Raw genomic sequence first — 8,621 nt, forward strand, 5'->3', positions numbered from 1 at the left:
AAATAATAAAAAAGAAGTCAGTCGTCCTTTGAAGAAGGTCCTGTGAAGACCTGGAATAAGAGCTCCACACATAAAGGGACAGTCATATCTCAGACTCCAGTCGGTGTTGTTTTTGTGGGAAGATAGACTCCTTGTTGATCTTCTAATATTACAGGAAAGTGAGAAATCTAGATTGTGTCACCCAAAGCCAGAAATAAAGTCCACAGGGAGGATGCACGGGCATTGTTTTCTAAATTTGTAATTCCAATATGGTACTTGTGTCCAAAGAGGAAAGAAAAAATGATAACAACAACAACAATAAACAAGGATATTTGCTAATGGTGTAGAGTGCGACCATGATTGCATCTGCACCTTGAAGACCAACTCCACATATATGATGAGATACACAAGAGAGAATCTCTTGTAAAGCACTCTTTATTTCCTTTTCCTCTTCCTATCCACAACTGTCTCTATAGCACTGGACTGAAGATTTTTCCTTAGTAGGGATTCTGTCCAGTCTATCTTTGTATGCCTTATGCCTTAGCACAGAAGTAAAGTTCCACAGGTGTGATAAGAATGAATGTGTCAAAAAGAATGAATATGTAAGGTGTTACCAGCTTTAAAGATCTTTCTTTGGGAACTGCCTCAAGGCATAAGAACAAATACTTGAAAGATAAACTTAAAAGGAAGGTGAAATGAAGCCTGTTGCTCTCACCCAGGTGTAGCCCCTTCCTCTTTGTAGCATGTCTAGGAGATTTCTGCAAACATTCTCAACAGATTTGGATATGGATTGTTTTAAAATGTTTCCTCTTTTATTCCTAAAATCTAATCATGGTTTGAATGCACTGCTATTGAACAAGAAAACTCAAGAGATCCTATAGTCTCAGATACAACATTGTACTGAGGGTCTGGATATATTGATTATCTCTGCTTCATAATTAAAGTGGCTTCAAAAGTTCTAATGCTAAAGGCCCAGAATGACTGTCATTTGCCTTCCATGTCCTTTAAAGGTATAAACACAGCATACATGGGGCAGAGAGAGAAAAGGAAGGCATTGTGGGTTGTTGTTGTTGTTATGTGCCGTTGAGTAGGACCCGACTCACAGGGACCCCTCCTTGGGTTGCTGAGGCAGTATCACTATGGAAGTAGATTGCCCAACCTTCCTTCCAAAGAGTAGCTGGTGGGTTTGAACTGCCAGACTTCTGGTTAGCAGTCAAGTGCCTTAGGCACTATGCTACCAGGTAATATATTTTGAAAAGCATAAGAGCACCTGCTTTTTAAAACATTTTTTCAGTCAATATGGCATCTTAGATACACACACAGTATCAACCCACTGACAACAAAGAGTCTAGAAACTATGTAAAACATATACAAAAAAAAAAAAAAAAAAAGGCCTCTGGTCCAGAATATCAGGCAGAGAGTTGAAGAAACAGACTGAGCACCAAGTGGAAGGAGAGGCAGAATAAGTCCAGGAGGAAAATAGAGATTCATGGATTAGCCATGCCCTGCTGGCCAGTGGGGAGCAGTGTAGCTATTTTGGGATATTGTTGTTGTTGTTATTATGTGCCGTCAAGTCAGACCAGACTCATAGTGACCCCTCCTTGGATTTCCGAGGCAGTATCACTACAGAAGTAGATTGCCCCATCTTCCTTCCGAGGAGTGGCTGGTGGGTTTGAACCGCCAGCCTTCTGGTTAGCAGTCAAGTGCCTTAGGCACTATGCTACCAGAGCATTGAAAATAACCTGAGTGAAGAACCCAGATAAGCAACTACAATGAGAGCACAGCTGGTGGCAGAGATTCAGTACACACAACCCTGGAAAGAAGTGACAATAGGGACAACATGTTGCCAAGGATGGGACATACTTCAGGAGGAAACTGTGCAAGTGGTATAGCTTTGAAATTAGGGTAACACAGGGAAGTGCCTCTGTAGCACATTGATACAGACTGAATCATTGGAGCCTTACAGAAGGACAAAATATAGATAGGTAGTGGACTTTTGCAGGGGGTAAAAGGGAAAGAACAGAGGGATGAGTGATTATTCCCACCCTTCTGGCAAGTATAAGGAACGAAACTAAGAATTTGTACAGGGACTACTTGTCAGTGGAGGTCCCTGACCATTTATATGGGAGACATTCAGTGAGAAGTCCATTGACAGAGTGACAATTAGAGCCCTTTCCCCCAGAAATGGCCTTATGCAAGCAGCCATCCCCATATCCCTGCAGATACTTCTGTCCCCTTTCCCTTCCAGACATGCCTGTCATCTGCATTAGCGTATGCCCTGAGGTGGAGACTGGCTTAGCCAGGGTAAGAAAGATCAGCCACTACACCTCCCTGAGGAGCAGATATTCTGTGCTAAGGTTTTTCTTCACCCTCTACCCCATTCCAGACATACAGGCTTCTGTCACTTCCCCTTTCCACCTCCAAACCCCTCCTAGCTGAGCAGGACTCTGTACACTGCACACACAACAACCACCTGGCTGAGGGGGTACTTTGTGCACTGTTCTGTCAAACACCACCAGCTGAGAGAGATTCTGTACCTTACCCAGCTGACTTTCCTGGCCATGTGGGCCTCAGCACCCAGTCCTGCCTTCTCTTCCCTTTGTCTCATGCTGTGTTACAGGGATCACACTAACTTTTTGTGGCAAGGCAGAGGGAACACATTATCCCTTAAGAGCTGTGAAAGGACCTTGACCACCCAATACCTGGTACCGTACATCAGGGAAAGGATTTGTTTGCATACCACCAAGAAATCCTCTGAAAGAAATCATATGTGCCTACCAACATATAAGCATTGTGTCTTTGATTCACCATACCTGCCAGTGAGAAGAAAGAACACCTAGACAGGTGACAGCCCAAAACCCATACACATAACCACTAGCTTCATGGTCATAACAGGCTAATAGTACAAAACAACATGAATTAAAAAAATAATAATAAAAAATACATAGGAAGGTAAGCAATACAAAAAGACAGGGAAGAAGCTAAGCTACAAATATATATATATATAAAATAAATAAATAACAACAAAGCAAAGAGATAAGTGAACATAACACCAATAAGAAATATATAAACAATTTTAACTTTATTGAATCAAAGACAGCAGTAATTATAAATCATATAAATAAATAAGACATGGTACATCAAAATGTACAAAATAAAGGGAAATAAAGCAAGATAAAGGCTGAAAATACTTGCTGAGCAAGAACCAATATTAGATCTACCTAACAAGTAATTGGGAGCTCTGGTAGCATAGTGGCTAAGACACTTGCCTGCTAACCAGACGGCTGGCGGTTCAAACCCACCAGCCACTCCTCGGAAGGAAGGTTGGGCAATCCTACTTCCGTAGTGATACTGCCTCGGAAACCCAAGGAGGGGTCGCTATGAGTCGGGGCCGACTTGACGGCACATAACAACAACATAACAACAACAACAACAAGTAATTGAAAGATGAATATTTAGCTTTCTCAAAGAGATCAGAAAAACAACACACACACACACACACACACACACACACACACACCCCTAGAGGAATTCAGGAAAACAATCCAAGAACAAAATGGCAACAGTAAAGAAATGAAAACCATATCAAAACAACAACTAGAAATTTGGAAGATTAACAATGAAATATTAGAAATAAATAACAATTAAAAGACACAGAAGTAGAATAAAGTCAAAGGAAGAAAAAATCAGTGAAACCGAGGATAAATCCCTTGATGATAACATGTTGATCAACAATAAAAAAAATGTTGAAGGAAAATGGAGATAGCCTGAGGATTATGTAAGACATCATCAAGATGAATAATATTTGCATATTAGGAATTCAAAAAGGGGAAGAAAGAAAATAGCTTACAGAGAGATTTTGGATGATATAATAGGAGGGAACTTCTAAATATCATGAAAGACAAGAAATTTCTATCCAAAAATCACAATAAACTCCATCCAGGATGTAACCCAAAAGAAGTTCATCAAGACATATCATAATCAAACTTTACAGAACCAAAGCCAAAGAAAGAGTTTTTAGAGCAGCACGAGAAAGGGGAAATATCACCTACAAAGGGACTCCAATAAGATTATATCCTGATTTCTCATCAGAAATCATGCAAGCAAGAAGGCAATGGGATAACATATGCAAAGCTCTAAAAGAAAAGTTTTGTCCAGCAAAACGGTCTTTGAAAAATGAAGACAAAATTTGGATGCTGCCAGATAAGCAGAAATTCAAAGAATTTGCAACCATCTGATCAGCCGTACAATACATGGTAAAGAGAATCTCTTGGGTAGAAAACCAACAACATCAGACAACAAGCTAAGATAAAGATACAAGACAGGATCTTCAAGATATCAAGCCATAAAAACTTAAAAAAAGTAAAAGAATGCTACAAAATTGATAGAAGGGTATCAGAGATATGAAGAAATAGATGATAACAGCTTCAAAACAGAAAGGGGAATGGATGTTGTAGCATTATGGAGTCTCCCTAAGCAGAGGAAGTCAAGGATATCAAGATATAAAAGAGTATTTTAAATTCAGAATAATAAATATAAATTTCAAAGTAATCACAAAAAGTCACAAATATTCACATCAAAACAAAAAATAAGCATATCAAAAAGACTCAACAAACACAAAACCAATGATAACAAATGAAATGAAAAGAAAGTCCATATACAAAAGAACTCATCACAGAAAGTAATGAACATAAAAAAAAACTTTTAACACCACAATAACTGTAGCAATGGAAACAGTTAATAATTACACTGAATGTAAATGGATTAAACACACCAGTCAAGAAGTAGATTGTGGCAGCATGGATAAAAGAACATGACTGATCAATTTGTTGTCTATTAGAGACCCCTTAAACACAAAGCCACAAACAGGTTAAAAATTAAAGGATGAAAATGTAAATATACACCAAGCAAACAATAACCAAAAGATAGCAAACAGGGTGCAAAATAAATAAGTTAATCCAGCAACTTAAACAATAGGAAGGAAATGCAAAAGAAGCCCAAATTTTAAGAAGAAAGTAAATAATAAAGAGAAGAGCAGAAATAAATGAATTAGGTAACAGAAAAAAATTTTAAAAAAAATCAAGAAGACTGAAAGTTAATTATTTGATAAAAGTAATAAAATAGACAAACCAGTGACCAAACTAACAAATGAAAGGATGAAAATAACCAACATAAGAAATTGAGTTGGAGATATTATAAGAGATCCAACTGAGATAAAGAGGAATATAAAAGAATATTATGAAAAGGTATATTTCAACAAATTTGAAAACCTGGAATAAATGGGCAAATTTCTAGAAACACATTACCTACTTAACCTAACACAAATAGAGGTAGAAAATCTACCCAGACTCAAACTAAAAAAAGAGCTTGAAGATGTCATTACCAAAGAAAAGAACAAAAAAAAAAAAAAACCTACATACAAAACAAAGTCCCAGCCCAGATGACTTCACGGTGAGGAATTTTAACAAACATTCAGAGAAGAGCTGAAACCAATTCTACTCAAACTCTTCAAAACATCAAGAAGGAAGGAATACTCCTCAACTTATTCTATAAAGTCAGCATCACACTGATATCAAAGCCAGGTAAAGAGTCCACAAAGATGAAAATTATAGACCAATATCCTTCATGAACATAGACACAAAAATTCTCAAGCAAAATATAGCCAAAAGAATTCAACAGCATATTAAAAAACAATACGTCATGATCAGACAGAATTCATACTGTGTATGCAAGGATGGTTCAAAATTAGAAAATTAATATAATTTACCACATAAATTAAACAAATGAAGATAATTACATGATCATCTTACTTGACGCAAAAAGGCATTCAATAAAATTCAACACCCTTTCCTCATGAAAACTCTCAATAAAATAGTAATAGAAGAGAAATTCCTTAATAAAATTAAGGACATATATGCAAAAACAAAAGCCAACATTATTCTTGATGAAGAAAGACTGAGTTGGGTATTAGACAAGGATGCCAACAATCACCACTTTTAATCAATATTAATATTGTGCTGGAGGTCCTACCCATAGTAATAAGTCAAGAAAGAGAAATAAGTATTCAAAATGGAAAGGAAGACATAAAACTGTTTCTATTCACAGATAACATGATTCTTTGCATAGAAAATCCCAGAGATTCCACATGAAACCTACTGAACCTAATAGAAGGATTTTGCAAAATAGCAGGCACAAGATTAACACACAAAAATTATGTGGGTTCCTTTACACTATCAAGGAGAGATCCAAAAAGGAAATCAATAAAAGAACACTGATTACGATAGCCCACAAAATGATAAAATATCTAGGGATAAAACTAACCAGAAATGTAAAAAACCAATATGGTGAATACTATAAAACACGAATGCAAGAAGCTAAAAGTGATCTTCATAAGTGGGAAAATCTTTCCATGTTCATGGATTGAAAGACTTAACATCGTGAAAATGTCAATATTACCCAAAGCAATCTATAGATACAATGCAATCTCAATCCAAATTCTAACAGCATTCTTTACTGAAATGGAAACCGTACCACCAATTTTATATGGAAAGAAAAGAGACCCAAATAGCCAAAGCAATATTGAAGAAGAACAAAATATGAGGCCCCATACTCCTCAATCTCAAAACACTCTATATAGCCAAAGTGATGAAAACAGTGGTTATGGTTCAATGAGAGATACACAAACCAATGGAACATAATTGAGAACCTAAAAGTAAAGCCATTCATCTATGCACCTGATTTTCCACAAGTGGTCAAGTTCCATTCAGTGAGAAAGAAGCAATTTCTTTAACAAATGCTACTGGCAAAACTGAATATTTATTTGCAGAGAAAATGAAACAGGATTCATACCCAGAACCATACATAAAACTTACTCAAAATGGATCAAAGATCTAAATGTTAAAGCCAAAATTATAAAGTTCCTGCAAGATAATATAGGGATAAAACAGTGGGACCTACTATTTTTCAGGACTAGATTATCAAACTCAACAACAAATGCACAAGAAATAGAAGACAACTTAGGTAACTGGAATCTCATAGAAATTAAATGCTTATACTCATCAAAAAACTATCAAAGACTGAAAAAGAGCATTCAGATTGGGGGAAAAAATTCTTTGAGAATGATATGTCTGGTAAGAGTCTAATCTCTAAAATATGTAGAAAATTTCAACAGTTCAACAGCAAAAAAGACAAACAATCCAACTGAAAATGGGCAAAGGACATGAACAAGCACTTCATCAAAGTGGACACTCAAGCAGCCAATAACACGTGAAAAGATACTCATGGTCATTAGCCATAAAAAAAAACTCAAAAAAAATTCTTATTCCTTATGATCATTAGCCATAAGAGAGATGCAAATTAAAATCAAAATGAGATACTATCTCACCCTTGCAAAAATATGGCACTGATAAAAAAACAAAACAAACAAACAAACAGAAGGAAAATGCTGGTTAAGTTGTGGCTACATTGGAACCATGCTCCACTGTTGTTGAGATTGTAAATTGGTTTAAAGACTATTGAAAATGGTATGGCACTTCCTCGAAAAGCTAGAAAAAGAAATATCCTATGAAGCAGCAGTCCCATTCCTAGATATATATCCTAGAACTAAAATTACTGACATGAATATTGATATGCACACCTATGTTCATTGAAGGAGATCTGGTAGCATATTGTCTAAGACACTTGACTGCTAACCAGAAGGCTGGTGGTTCAAACCCACCAGTTACCCCTCGGAAGGAAGGTTGGGCAATCTACTTCTGTAGTGATACTGCCTCAGAAACCCAAAGGGGGGTCGCTATGAGTCGGGTCCGACTTGATGCCACGTAACAACAACAACATGTTCATTGAAGCATTATTCACAATAGCAAAAAGATGGAAAGAACCCAACTGCTCATCAACTGATGAATGGATAAACAAACTGTGATACATACACAGAGTTGAATACAATTCAGACATAAAGAATAAGTAAGATTTCTCAAAATATACTAAACATGAGTGAATCTGGAGAACATTTTGCTTAGACAAATGCATTAATCACAACAGGACAAATGCTGAATGATTGGATTATTATAAAAAGACAAGGATAAGTATACATACAGAAAACAATACTCTTTAGTGATTACCAGGGATAGGAGGGGGAGGGGGGAAACACTTTGTAGATTGTTGACACTTGTTAGTTTTGTCGATGGCTAAAGCAATACCAAATAAGGGTGAAGTTGGCACAACTTTGACCAAGGTAAAAGAAGACAGTGAGATATACACAAGAATAAGCAACGATTTTGGTAAAAACACAACATATTCAATTGTGCAGCAATAATAATAATAACCAAAAAATACATGTGTGGTTACATAGGTAGATACATATGTTTCCATATGTTTATATATATGTATATGCATATGCATATGTATGTGTGTGTGTGTATGTACATATATATGTGTGTGTGTGTGTGTGTGTGTGTTGTTGTTAAGTGCCATCGAGTCATTTCCGACTCATAGCGACCCCATGCACAGCAGAACGAAACACTGCCCGATCCCGCGCCAGCCCCGCAATCCCTGCTATACTTGAGCCCATCATTGCAGCCACCATGTCAATCCATTTCGTTGAAGGCCTCCCTCTCTTTCGTCGACCCTCCAACCTACCAAGC

At 36.8% G+C, this 8,621-nt stretch overlaps 1 protein-coding gene across 1 annotated transcript in view; it reads left to right on the forward strand.

Moving 5' to 3' along the window:
- LOC103204055 (contactin-6) overlaps positions 1-8,621 on the forward strand; it is a gene marked incomplete at its 5' end in the record, with an annotated part of 246,435 nt that overhangs the window by 75,544 nt on the left and 162,270 nt on the right.

The sequence above is a fragment of the Orycteropus afer genome, unplaced genomic scaffold, assembly GCF_000298275.1.
Source record: "Orycteropus afer afer isolate SDZICR_OR568_19922 unplaced genomic scaffold, OryAfe1.0 scaffold00241, whole genome shotgun sequence".
Classification (NCBI taxonomy): domain Eukaryota; kingdom Metazoa; phylum Chordata; class Mammalia; order Tubulidentata; family Orycteropodidae; genus Orycteropus; species Orycteropus afer.